General features: G+C 37.0%; 1 long non-coding RNA gene across 4 annotated transcripts in view; it reads left to right on the top strand.

Annotated features, from left to right (window-relative positions):
- LOC107024675 overlaps nt 1-13764 on the top strand; it is a 28473-nt gene extending 14709 nt beyond the window's left edge. For 2 of the 4 annotated variants that reach the window (XR_003579305.1, XR_003579303.1), the window contains exons 13-14: nt 12546-12612; nt 13654-13764. This is a non-coding gene — a long non-coding RNA (uncharacterized LOC107024675). Of the gene's footprint in view, nt 1-1869; nt 1921-12545; nt 12613-13653 lie in introns of those variants that run through there. The other 2 variants (XR_003579302.1, XR_003579306.1) reach the window with 2 other exon arrangements.
- The last annotated feature ends 1225 nt before the right edge of the window (nt 13765-14989 follow it).

The raw sequence follows: 14989 nt of genomic DNA, 5'->3' as shown, positions 1-14989 counted from the left end.
AAACCCAAAGCAACATTATATGTTAGAAACCCTAATACCCTATACCCTAAACTCTATAAACCTTTCAAAACTCTGCAAAAAACTTTCTAGAACCTCTAAAAGCCTTAAACCTAAAAAACATAGAAAATACTAAGCCCGACCACCGTACTAAATACCCTAAAAATCATTTTAATAAAAACCTAAATCCTATGAAAACCTAAACCCTAAAAATAACTAAGAATATTCTACGCTACATCTTATCGTGATGTAGGTTCAGGTCCTCATTATTCAGATCACGTGGAGATAGGTTCTCGATCTGTAATGAGCAATATCAGTGGTGAGTCCTTGTTCTTCGAGGACGATTGAAAGGTTTATATATTCAGTCTTCCATTTTAGTTTTAGTTTTTCTATAGTTAGATAGGGGTACGTCCCAACATTTCTAGTCAGTTAGAGGCTTTTATTTAGGCATAGTTTTGTCACGCTTCGAGGTTACCCCCTTGACGTAACACGAAAACCTAGGATTGTGAGTGACCCTAAAATAACCTTAAATTTTTTTTAAAAACCTAAACCTAAGAAATTTGAAAACCCTAGGAAACCCTAAATCATAAACCTTAAACCCTAAAACCTATAAAACACTAAACCCCAAGCCTTATGAAATACGAAGAAACCCTAAACCCTACGAAATGCTAAACCCTGAAAACACTAAACCTAAAAAAAACTCTTGTAACCCCTAACTCCTACAAAATCAAGAATTTTTTTATGTAAAAAATGCTATCTTTTCCTTAGTACACTACTAAAAAAACAATGAATACCAATCTAAATTATTGACCTCAAATAGAGGTCAGTAATTTCTGACCTCCGGAGGTCAATATTGTTAAAAAGAATAAAAACTTACAAAAACTTTAGAAAATTGACTACAACTAGTCGATTTTTATGCAAAATAAAGCAGGAAAAATTTCGACCTCAAAAGGTCGGATTTTTCGCGAAAAAATGAATAACAATGAAAATAAACCTCTTGATGTCCGTATTAAATAGAACAAATAAATAACCATATTTTATTTTTCTCAATTAAATATACAAAACAAAATTTAGATATATTTTGATTTAATATTATTTAGATCGCCTTCCGGTGGATAGTTTTGTGTAAAATAAAAAACTAAAAAATATTATAATACAGATAACCGGAAGTCGATAAAATTAAATAGTATATATTTATATTAATTTTTTTAAAAATAATATTACAATGACTTTAAATAAATCTATGACGCCCCGAGCTATTCTCGAGACCCGGACACGGAACCTAGGACCACAAGTGATCCCAAGCTAACCCTGCTGGCATGATCATGCTCAATACTAAAGATAATAAGTTGATGCGGAAGCAAAATCATAATTAAATCTGAACAGATGGGGGACACCCATATTCTATAACTGAGATATTTGAAAACTATGAGTTTAATATAAAGGAAATATTAACTCAATACTAAGCTGAATCTAACTATGTTTGAAATTAGCCTTTAAACTGGACTAGAAATATTGGGACAAGCCCCAACTAAATCTAGCAAAAACTGAAACTAAAAGACTAAATACTGAAATGACACTCATGACTGTTGTCCTCGGAGAATGAGGACTCGCCACTGAATCTGCTGAACTGGAGATCGAAAAATCGATCTGTACATGATCTGGATGCTTGAGAACTTGTACCTATATCACGAGAAGATGCAGCGCAGTATGCATTAGTATTTGAAAGGTACTGAGCATGTAGGATATAATAAAGCTGAAATAAAACATAAACTGACATGATAAACTGAATTCTTAGCTAACTTAATGCAATGATCAATTTATAACATACTGAAACTGAATACTGAATATACTGATAAATGGTCAATGCAGAGAGTCTGACTGATCTTTGGGAGCTACTAATAACCGATAATAAAACCACATGAGCTAAATGTGGAGTCCGATGTATACGCCCCATCGAGAGGACCCAATATACCCTGCCAAAGGTATTATGGCATGCTGGCATGATCACCAAACTAATTGCCCACAGAGGGGACTTACAACCTACTTGGCTAGTAGTTCTGGGACTATTGGGTACGCTAAACCTTAGTCCAACTCGGTATTATGCTACTCCCAATGAATTCTGTAAATTTTACCGATTATGACTGAGTTTTTATAAATACTGGATAGCTCGAAACTGAACATGCAAATTGAGAATGCAACAATTAAATTAGTAATTTGCATTTATAACTGAGGCATGTATATCTGAAGTGTCTGAAATATCTGATCTAGCATCTGTAATTTAAGAACTAGAGAAATACAAAGCTAGTGAAGTTTGTATATTTTAACATGATCTGAAATTCATGCGATACTCTGAATAATAACATGATAATCCAACTTGGAACATATATTTTATAAATTCATGAAGTTCTGTTGAAGTTCTAATAACCCTAGATCTAACCATGATATGAGAATAAATAATCTGACTAAAAACAAGGGGCCCAATGGGTGAAAGGAACCCACTAGTGAAATCCCACATACTTGGTGATGAAATCCACGGAAAAATACTTAGTTTTCGGGTCTGGAATTGCTGGAGCTTGTTGCGTTCTTAAACTAGGGTTCTTGAGCTTTTTCTCCTCTCTTGCTTCTAATTTTCTATGTTTTGATTTAATGATTTGACTTAGATATGTTTTAGTTATGTTTCTAGGTTTAAATTGACTAAATTATGATGATTTAGGGTCAAAACAATGTAACTTAGGGTTCAAACGAAGTTGAAAAGGTCCAAAAGACCCATGGGAAAGTTACTCTCGCATGCTAACACTTGGTAGAGTAAACATGCACATTTAGTAACAAACTCATATTAGAGTGCTCACTTTATTGCTCTAAGGAGTACGAACTGTAACTATGGATCAGTCACTACCAAGGGCAGATAGAATTCTTACTTTTTCTAATGCAAGTTTTGGATTCATGCCAAAGAAATAGGAAATCAAATATCCTTACATACGTTGCTGCACAACTTTGGATATTACAATGAGGTAACCGTCTTCCTCTCAAATTATTTATCTACAATGGAGTAAATAATAAAACTAGCATTAGTAATTAATCAACAAATTTGGGCTACTTGATCAATACAAAATAGTATTTGGCATTAAATCTATAATTGATATCATCAAGGGTGTTCTTCCCACCTATTCTCCTCTAATTTTATTCTTATACTATAAAACCTTCTCATAAGGTCTTCCGTAACTCCTTGGGGTTCACATGTTTGGAAAACACTATACAAAGGGCTAGCAGGAAGTAAGCTCATGCAACACTACTCAATTAAGCGTCATGTATCTACATTTTTCAATGTTCAATCCTCTAACCAGTTCGGATGACTTGTCTGCACATATCGATCCACCCCCTTATTTTAGGATACACAAGACAGTCCATAAGCCACACAATGTTGATATAGAAATATGAACTCATGCCATCCAATCAACATCCCGTAAGTTCTAACTAACATTTAGATTCTCAAAACAAGTTCACAATAAAAAATTTAAGGGGACTTCACTCCATGTCTGTCCCTACAAGCACCTTCTTCCTGAACATTCACCAAGCTCACACCATATAGAGGTAACACTCCTCAGTTCATTAACACATACAAACTTTTACAAATAATGCTAGAACAAGAGAGGGATAAAAATTTCCACAAATTACCTTGCTAGACAGAAACCTCACTTTGAAAGACTTGGATTCTTCAAGGTTTAGGTTGTCCTCTCTCACTTACCTTGATGTTAAATTAGATTATTCACTTGCATTCATTAATATGGGAGATGTTCTACCAGCTTGTACTTTTGAAACAATAGGTTTGCTTGAGATTTCAATGGTAAATCTATAGACCAGAACTCTTGGAGCTTCCATGGCTTTCCATAGGAGTAATTTTCTGGAGAATAAGTGATATGAAAGGAGATATGACAAGCTTGATGCTTTAGAGGCTCCATTTTGGACGTTTTCCCTTTAATAAATTGGGAAATAATATGGTCTTTTATTTTAAGCAAGCAGGTGTATCCTTAACTTCTTGCCTTTTTTCACTCAAAATGTAGTCCACTAATTCTAAGTAGCTGCATTACCAATTATCTTAAGTGTATTCAAGGAAACATCTCAATATTTTTTGTAACACCCCGTACTCAAAACATACCAAAAATCTATTTTTCAGAAAATAATTGCAGGTCTAATCGACGGTTACCATCGATAGACCATAGTCTGATCTACGGCCCGTACTGCAGGTCCGTAGATTGTCACTGCATCCCTCCAAAAATTTAGCTCAGCAAAATCGACTAAGTCTCGACCCACGGACGGACCGATGATCTGTAGTCCGTCGATTTTATGTGTGGATTGAGACTCTTACTACCCAGCCTCTGACACGAATAACGGATGACCAGCACGGACCGTCATTCGATCTACAGTCCGTATGTATAACCGTAGGTGAGAGTTAGCAGTCCGTAAGGGGGAAAATATTGTTGGGGCAACTTCAAATGATCATAACTCTTAGCACAAAATGAGTTAGATGTCCTATGATCTATCAAAAGATAGATATTTGAATTATATTTCCATAGCCATAGAGTTTGTTAAAATCCAACCTCCGAGTAAAAAGTTATGCCCGTTTTGGTAAACGTCTGTCGAGCAGACCCAACCTATGGACCAAAACGACAGACCATGGACTGAACGATGGCCCTTCTGTACAGGTCGTCGTTTGGTCCGACAACAATTAACTCAGAGGTCTTTTGAATTTTTTTACTGTTTTTAACCCATAAGATACATCATTTTAACTCTAAATCATTATATTTTAGTTAGTTTAAGCCTAGAAACATAACAAAACTTAACTAATTCAAAATCATAAATCAAAACTTAGAAAATTAGAAGTAAGAAAGGAAAAAAAGGTCAAAGAACCCTAGTTCAAGGACGCATCAAGGTTTCAGCAGTTCCAGCCCCGAAATCTAAATATTTCTCCGTGGATTTAATGACCAAGTATGTAGGATTTCACTTGTGGGTTTATTTCACCTATTAGGCCCCTAGTTTTCAGTCCGTTCTTGATTCTCTCGTTATGAATAGACCTAGGGTTTGTAGAATTACAGCAGATCCTCAAGAATTAGTTAGATATATGTTCCAAAAAAAAATTGTAAAGTTATTATTCAATTTATTGCATGAATTTTAGAACCGTAGGTATGTATTTCTTTAGTTCTTGAATTACATATGCTAGGTTAGATATTTCAATTACTTTAGATATACATGCCTCAGTTATTAATGCGTAATTATCAGATTAATTATTGCACTCTGAGTTTTCATGCTTTGTTTTGAGTTATCCAGTATTTACAAAATTTCAGTCATAATGTCTTAATCACTTAATTCATTGGGAGTAGAATAATACCGAGTTGGTCTAGAGTTCATCGTACCTAAATAGTCCAGACTACTATCCAAGTAGGTTGTAAGTCCCCTCTGTGGGCATCAGTTTAGTTATAATGCAGCATATCTTTATACCTCTGGCATGGGTATATTGTGTCCTCTTGATGGGGCGTATACATCCGACTCCACGTTAAGCTCATGTAGTTTTATTATCGGTTATTAGTAGCTCCCACAGTTCAGTCAGTATCTATTGCATTGACCATTTCTCAGTATATTCAGTATTCAGTTTCAGCATATTATAGATTGGTCATTGCATTCATTTACTCAAGATTCAGTATATCATGTTCAGAAAATTTTTACTTGCCTTTGTTCTTGTTCAGTTATAATTTCTTTCAAATTTACTCTATCATGCATGCTCAGTACCTTTCAAATACTTTCGGATATGTGTGCTACATCTTCTCGTGATGTAGGTTCAAGTTCACAGCATCCAGATCACGATTAGATCGATTTCATATCTCCAGTTTAGTAAAATCAGTGGTGAGTCCTTACTCTCCAAGGACAATAGTCGTGACTTTAATTTTAGTATTTTAGTCTTTTGTTTCAATTTTTCTTGACTTAGCTGGGGCCTGTCCCAGCATTTCTAGTAAGTTTAGAGGCTATTTTTCAGACATAATTAGTTTCAGCTTAGCGTTGAATTAATATTTTCTTATATTAAACTCATGTGTTTTCATTTATTTTAGATATAGTATATGGGTATTCCCCATCTTTTCATTTGAATAAGTATGATTTTGCTTCCACATCAGTTTATATTCTTAAGTATGCTCATGATCATGCCAGTAGGGTTAACTTGGTATCACTTGTGGTCTAAGGTCCCCGTGTCCGCGTCTCGGGTGTTGCTTGGGGCGTGACAAACTTGGTATCACAACACTAGGTTTAAGTGTCCTAGGATGTATTAAAAGCCGCACTAAGTAGAGTCCTTTTCACGGATGTGATGCGCACCACATCTAATGAGAGGGAGGCTATGAAGTGTTTTTAGGAAAAATTCACTTTGTTTTTACTCTTATCGTGCGTAAGGTATGATCTCATTTCATTCTAATTTGACATTCTACGTTTTAGATCATGCCTCTTCATAGAGCTAACTCTAGGAATGAGAATGCCTGGAATGCAAACGTAGCTCCTCCAGTCCTAGATCAGGAAGTCTCAAATGCTTAATTCAAGATTGGCTCAAAGTGTCGCTAACCAAAACAATCAACGGGTTTAAGCTCATGAGAATGGAAATGGTGGATCAACAGCAACCAAGGTCCGTGACTTTGTTAGAATGAATTCTCCTGAGTTCTTAATATCACAGACCAGTGAGGATCCTCAAAATGCTTGGATGAGATCAATAAGATATTTGACGTGATGCAAGTAACTGGGAGTGATCGGGTTGAGTGGGCATCATATCAGTTGAAAGATGTTGCTCATATCTGGTACACATAGTGGAAGGATAATAGGGGTACTGATGCAACTCCTATCACTTGGGATTTCTTTAGTGAGACCTTTCTGGACAGGTTTTTCTCAATAGAGTTGAGAGAAGCAAAAGCCCAGGAATTCATGAACTTAAGGCATGGTAACATGAAAGTGCAAGAGTATAGGCTTACGTTTAACCAACTCTCTAGGTATGCTGCTCACATGGTTGCTAACTCCAAGGCTTAGATGAATGAGTTCTTTTATGGAGTGTCAGATTTGGTGAAAACAGAGTGCAGAAGCTATGTTACCGGGTATGAACATATCTTATGACTCATGCTCAGCAGGTTGAGGGTGATAAGCTTAGGGAACAGGCTAAGGATAATAAGAAGGCTAGGACTAGGAACTATGACTATTCTCAGCAGAAATCATGTGGTAGATATCGCTCTCATAGTCAGCAGAGATTTTCAGCCCCAACCCCTTCATCATCTAGTGTTCCTGTTATGCCTCAGTCGATTGTAAAATTAGGATTGTACATTTTCAGTTTCCGCACGAACCAATCTTAGATTAGAAGGGTAGTAGCTTAGCGCCTATGGGTCGATTCATTTCTTATCTTAAGGCCAGAAATATGATCTCTAAGGGTTATTTCTATCATCTAGTTTGGGTTAAGGATTCTAGCTCTGAAACCCCAACTCTAGGGTCAGTTCCAGTAGTCAGTGAGTTTCCAGAAGATCTTCCCGGAGTTCCTCACGAAAGGGAAATCAACTTTGGAATTGATCTCCTTCCTGATACCCAACCTATTTCTATTTCTCCTTACAGAATGGCTCCAACAAAGCTTAAGGAATTGAAAGCGCAGTTGAAAGAACTTCTAGATAAGGGCTTCATTAGACCTAGTATTTCACCATGGGGTGCACCGGTGTTGTTCGTAAAGAAAAAAGATGATTCTCTCGGAATGTGCATTGACTATAGGCAGTTCAACAAGGTCACAATCAAGAATAAGTATCCCATGCACATGATTGATGACTTGTTTGACCAATTTAGGGTGCTAGTCACTTCTTAAAGATAGACCTCAGATCGGTTATCATCAGCTTAAAGTTAGAGATAGTGACATTCCGAAAACAGCCTTTAGAACTCGGTATGGTCATTATGAATTCATAGTTATGTCATTTGGACTAACCAATGCTCTTGAAACTTTCATGGATTTGATGAACATAGTGTTCAAACAGTACTTGGACTAGTTCGTTATCGTCTTTATTAATGATATCCTCATTTACTCTAGGAATGAGGAACAATATGCAAGTCATTTGAGAGTTGTCCAGCAGACTCTCAAAGAGCGCCAGTTATTCACTAAGTTTAGCAAATGTGAGTTTCGATTGCAATCCATTGCTTTTCTTGGTCATATTGTACCTAGCAAGGGGATCCGAGTGGATTCGCAAAAGATAAAAGCAGTGAAACAATGGCCCAGACCTACCTCTACAACATATATCAAGAGTTTCTTGGTTATACCAGGTTATTATAGAAGGTTCGTGGAAGGATTTTCATCCATGGCCTCACCATTGACTAGGTTGACTCAGAAGATGGTCATGTTTCAATGGTCAGATGAATGTGAGAAAAGCTTAGCAGAATTGAAAACTAGATTGACTACAACTCCTATCGTGACTCTACCAGAGGGTTTAAATGGTTATGTGATATGTTATTATCCATCCAGAGTTGGCCTACGTTGCGTGTTGATGCGGCAATGTAAGGTTATAGCTTATGCTTCTAGACAGCTTAAGGTGCATGAGAAGAGCTATCCAACTCAAGACCTTGAGCTTGTAGCAGTGGTGTTTCCACTCAAGATCTAGAGACACTACTTGTATGGTGTTCATGTAGATGTGTTCACTAACCACAAGAGCCTTCAGTATGTGTTAACCAGAAAGAGTTGAACTTCGCCAGAGGAGATGGCTTGAGTTCCTTAAGGATTATCATATGAGGGTGCATTACCATCCTGGTAAGGCGAATGTAGTAGCAGATGCTCTGAGTAGATTATCTATGGGTAGTGTAGCCCATGTTGAGGAAGAAAGGAAGGAGCTAGTGAAGGATGTTCACAGGCTTGCTCGGTTGGGAGTTCGCCTTATGAGTATATCAGACAGTGGTAATAGTTCAGAATGGGGTAGAATCTTCTTTGGTAGTGGAGGTTAAGGAAATGCAAGATAGTGATCCAATCTTGCTTGAACTTAAGGGTGCAGTCCATAATAAGAGAGTGGAGGTTTTCTCTTAATGGGGCAATGGTGTACTTAGCTAACAGGGTAGATTGTGTGTTCCTGATAGCGAGTTGAGACAGCGTATTCTTAAAGAAGTCCATAAGTCCAGTATTCTATTCATCCAGGTTCCACTAAGACGTACCGCGATTTTCGAGAAGTCTATTGGTGGAATGGCATAAAGAGGGATATAACAGATTTTTTGAGTAAGTGCCCCAATTTCCAGCAAGTCAAGGTAGAACATCAACACCAGGGGGTATGACTCAAGAGATCGACATTCCTACTTGGAAGTATGAAGTGATCAATATGGATTTCATCAGAGGGTTACCATGTACTCGCCGACAACATGACTCCATTTCGGTGATAATTGATAGGATGACTAAGTCTTCTCGACTTTTGGCGGTCAAGACTACATATTCGGCATAAGACTATGTCGAGTTTTACATTAATGAAATTGTGAGGTTCCATGGGTTCCTTTGTCTATCATCTCAGATAAAGAACCTCAGTTTACCTCTCATTTCTGGAAGTCATTTCAGAAGGGTCTTGGTACTTAGGTTAACATTGGCATAACATTTAATCCGCAGACGGATGGACAGGCAAAGCGTACCATTCAGATCCTAGAGGATATTTTGAGAGCTTGTGATATCGATTTCAAAGGTAGTTAGGATGATCACCTTCCTCTTATCGAGTTTGCCTAGAACAATAGCTACAATTCCAACATTTAGATGGCCCCTTATGAGGTACTGTATAGGCGGAAATGTAGATCTCATGTTGGTTTGTTTGAAGTAGGTGAATAGGCTTTAATAGGGTAACATTAAGTTCTTTATGCTATGGAGAAAGTACAACTCATTAGAATAGACTTAAGACAGCCAGAGTCGTCAAAAATCTTATGCAGATGTAAGGAGAAAGGAACTAGAGTTCCAAGTTGATGATTCGGTTTTCCTAAAAGTATCACCTATGAAAGGGGTGATGAGGTTCGGCAAGAAAGGAAAGCTCAGTCCTAGATATGTGGGCTCTTACAAGATCTTGAAAAGGGCTGGCAAGGTGGAATATGAGTTAGAGTTGCCAGCAGAACTAGCAGCAGTGCATCCACTCTTCCACATCTCACACTTCAAAAAGTGTTTGGGTGATCCAGCCTCTGTAGTGCCATTAGAGAGTGTGGTTGTGAAAGATAGGCTTTCTTATGAGGATGTACTAGTTCAATTTCTTGACCGTCAGGTTAGAAGGTTGAGAAACAAAGAAGTAGTTTCAGTCAAGGTTTTGTGGAGGAGTTAGTCCATAGAGGGAGCTACTTGGGAAGCAGATGCAACCATGAAAGACAAATATCCTCCTCTTTCCTTCCGATTCCACTCCAGCTTGATGTTATAGTTCCTCTTCAGTTTTTCAGTCATTCATGCGTGAATTCAGTCTTAGAATCATGTTCTCTCAGTTTGTACTTGCATTTTCAACGTATTTGCATGTTCTTGGAACTCAATTCAATCAGAAATTTAGTCCTCAGTTTTAGTAGTTGGGATTCTAGCTCTCTCCCTCTATTAAAAAGCTAGTTTAGTGTTCATTCAAGGATAAATGTTCTCAAGGGGAGATAATGTAACACCCCGTACTCAAAACAGACCAAAAATCAGATTTTTCAGAAAAAAAAACTTGAAAGTCCAATCAATGGTTACCATAGATGGACCATAGTCTGATCTACGGCCCGTACTGTAGGCCCGTAGATTGTCACTGTAGCCCTCCCAAAATTCAGCTCAGCAAAATTGAATGTCTTAACCTACAGACGGGTCGACGGTCCGTAGATCAGACTGCGCTCCATCGATGGTGTTCGTGGATTGACACTCTTACTACCCAGTCTCTGACACGAATGATGGATGACTAGAACGGACCGTTGTTCCATCTACGGTCTTTAGGTATGACATAAGATGTCCTATGACCCTTCAAAATATAGATAATTGAATTATCTTTCAATAGCCACCGAGTTTTCTAAAATTCAACCTTTGAATAAAAAGTTATGCCCGTTTTAGTAAAGGCCTGTCGAGCAGACCCAACCTACGGACCCAAACGACAGAACGTCGACTGAACAACGGCCTGTCAGTCCAGGTCATCATTTGGTCCGACAACAATTAACTCAGGGGTCTTTTGATCTTTTTCTACTTCGTTTAACCCTTAAGATACATCATTTTGACCCTAAATCATCATATTTTAGACAGTTTAAGCGTTGAAACATAACAAGAACTTACCTAAGTCAAAATTATAAATCAAAACTTAGAAAATTAGAAGCAAGAAAGGAGAAAAAGGTCAAGAACGCAACAAGGTTTTAGTAGTTCCAGCCCCGAGATCTAAACATTTTTCCATGGATTTCATAACCAGGTATGTGGGATTTCATTTGTAGGTTCCTTTTACCCATTAGGTACCTAGTTTTCAGTTAGTTCTTGATTCTCTCATCATAAATAACTAGGGTTTGTAGAGTTACAACAGATCATCAAGAACTAGTTAGATATATATTCCAAATCATATTGTAAAGTTATTATTCAGTTTATCTCATGAATTTCAGAACCCTAACTATGTATTTCTTTATTTCTTGAATTACACATGCTAAATTAGATATTTAAGTTACTTCAAATATACATGCCTCAGTTATTAATGCATAATTATCAGATTAGTTATTGCACTCTCAGTTTTCATGTTCAGCTTTGAGCTATCCAGTATTTACATAAATTCAGTCGTAATGTCTTAATCCCTTAATTCATTGGGATTAGCATAATACAGAGTTGGACGAGGGTTCAGCGTACCTAAATAGTCCCAGATCTACTAGCCAAGTAGGTTGTAGGTCCCCTCTGTGGACATCAGTGTAGTGATCACGCTAGCATGCCTTTATACCTCTGGCAGGGTATATTGAGTCCTCTCAATAGGGCGTATACATCAGACTCCACATTAAGCTCATGTGGTTTTATTATCGGTTATTAGTAGCTTCCACAGTTAAGTCAGACTCTATTGCATTGACCATTTGTCAGTATATTCACTATTTAGTTTCAACATGTTATAAATTGGTCATGGCATTCCGTTATCTCCTCATTCAGTATATCATGTTTAGAAAAATTTTACTTGCTTTTGTTCTTGTTCTGTTATGTCAGACTCTATTGCATTGACCATTTGTCAGTATATTCACTATTTAGTTTCAACATGTTATAAATTGGTCATGGCATTCATTTATCTCCTCATTCAGTATATCATGTTTAGAAAAATTTTACTTGCTTTTGTTCTTGTTCTGTTATGTCAGACTCTATTGCATTGACCATTTGTCAGTATATTCACTATTTAGTTTCAACATGTTATAAATTGGTCATGGCATTCATTTATCTCCTCATTCAGTATATCATGTTTAGAAAAATTTTACTTGCTTTTGTTCTTGTTCTGTTATGTTTTGGTTCAGCTTTACTCTATAGTGTATGCTCAGTACCTTTCAAGTACTAACACATACGTCCGCTACATCTTCTCGTGATGTAGGTTAAGGTTCACAGCATCCCGATCACGCTTAGATCGACTTCCGATCTCTATTTTAGCAGAATCAGTGGTGAGTCCTCATTCTGCGATGACAACGGTCATGAGTTTCATTTTAGTATTTTAGCCTTTAGTTTTACTTTTTCTAAACTTAGCTGGAACTCTCCTAGCATTTCTAGTCAGTTTAGAGGTTAGTTTTAGACATAGTTAGTTTCAGCTTAGCATTGAGTTAATATTTTCTTGTATTAAACTCATCTGGTTTCAAATATTTCATCTGTATATGAGTATTCCCCATATTTTCATTTTCAGTATGATTTAGCTTCCGCATCAGTTTATATTCTTTAGTATTCTCATGATCATACCAGTAGGTTTAGCTTGGGATCACTTGTGGTCTTAGGTCTCGTGTCTGCGTCTCAGGGGTAGCTCGGGGCGTGATAATTTTATTCCATTTCTATACTTAATACCTTTAAATTAACTTATACTAATGTACAATGTCGTGTAAACTTTAAACTCAAATGCCACCTGATGATCTCAAGTTTAAATACTTCCATTGGTTTCAATTTAATGAGGTCACATTAAAATATGCCTGAAGTTCACTTTAAACCTATTCTATTGTCACTAGTTGCACATGAAACTGAGTCCATAACTATACCACAAGGAAATTTATAACTGTCATATAAATAGAACTATTACACGCAGAATAAAGGTGTTACACTCATGATTTTGTGAATATAAGTGGTTGTGTTGATATAGTATATCTATGAAAGACTACCTTAGGTGAATTTAAGGTGATACATTGTACTAAGTACACTTCAGGGTTGCTTAAGGAATGATGTTGAGGTAAAAAGAAGAAGTAATATGTTATATGTAATGAATGTGCCTCAAAATGTGATAAGTAGTTTTTATGTGTTGTTATAAATAGCATCCATGTCTACATTATGTATGTGAACTATGTTGTGGTTATTATGCCAATGTTCATGAAGTTTACTAAAAAGGCATGATGCATAGTTTCTAACTAAATGTCCTCTTTAAATGCATGTTTTTGCATGGTTGTCATACTTAGTGCATGCTTCAACTAATACCATTCTTCTTCATCTTTTTATACAAAGTGTAGATGTTGATGGCTAGAGGATGTCTCCTAAGTGAATGGTTTGGATAGATCTCCCAATTTCAAGAAAAGGGAATCTTATGATTTAAGGATATCCTATGTCAATTTCTTATTCAAATGATGTAATAGTTTAGATATTAGTTTATGTTGTTAAGGGTCGTGTCTCTATTCTATTCTATTGAGTTTTGTCTTCAGATGGTGTAACACCTTGAAAATCCAAGACTTGTCGTAAAGCCTAATAGGTGTCATAAGGTCTAAGTACTATTTCTAAGTCAATTTTTAATGAATATAGGTCATTTAGGAGGTTTAAGAACCAAAACATCCAAGAACATCCATGACGTCCGGGAAGTTGGTTCAAAGGGTTGTTCGTGTATTTTAGCCTATTTTACTAACTTTTATGAGTCAAAAAAGAACAAAAAATTGGTGGAAAGGTAGATAATAGGTTTTTGAGTTGTTTCATGGTTGAAACGTCTGGGTATGACCCCCCAAGGACCAACCAAGGGCCCTTGAGGTGGACCCTTGTAGTTTGATGCAACACTGCCTGGCAGTGTGCATCGACAGTACATAAGAAGGCTCTTGTGTGGATTGACATGGCGTCGATGCCACCGTCATCCCAAACTTAGGTTGGTTGAGAAGGTCCATTCACCCGCACAACCTCTGAACTCATCTATTTAGTGTAGAGGTATAGACTATAGTTCGTGTGTGTATCGACGGGGCGTCGATGCCACCGTCGTCCCACACTTAGCCAATGCATGGAAGCCCCTTTCTTGCACAATCTCTGAACTCATTGACGGAGTCTAGGACAAAGGGTGAGGGACCTTCGACTCACAGATGGCCCGTCGATCAGGGTTTTGTCTGTGAGGGTCGAGTTTTTTGCCTAATTTAAGTTGGTCTCATTTAATTAGTTAGGGGGTTAGGTAGTTTATTTAGGGGTTAAGGGAGTCTAATTAAGTGGATTTAAGACCCAATATATATACTCCCAGCCCTCATCAATCTAAAGACAAATATCAAATAAACTCTCTCTCTCTCTTATTGATCTCTCTACTTGAACTCACCATGTGAAGGCTAGCAAGGATTAGGGTTTGGGGGCTGAAAAGGGACGAATTCACCATCAAATTGTTGTCAAACGTTAAGGTATGGATTCTATTCACCTTTGAGACTCTTTTCTCAAAGGGTTCCTTCAAAATAGATTTCAAAAGGTGAGTTTTCTTATGGGTTTCATTCAATTACGAAATTGAAGTTATGAATTCAGTTGTTAATGATTTCTTTAGGTTACATTGAATAGAGAAACATGTAATTTAACTTTTTTTATGGTAATTGTTGATGTTTTGGTCTAAATTGA

The sequence above is a fragment of the Solanum pennellii genome, chromosome 7 (assembly GCF_001406875.1).
Source record: "Solanum pennellii chromosome 7, SPENNV200".
Lineage (NCBI taxonomy): Eukaryota > Viridiplantae > Streptophyta > Magnoliopsida > Solanales > Solanaceae > Solanum > Solanum pennellii.
The sequence above is the reverse complement of the archived record's forward strand: the minus strand, read 5'-3'. Positions and strand labels throughout refer to the sequence as shown.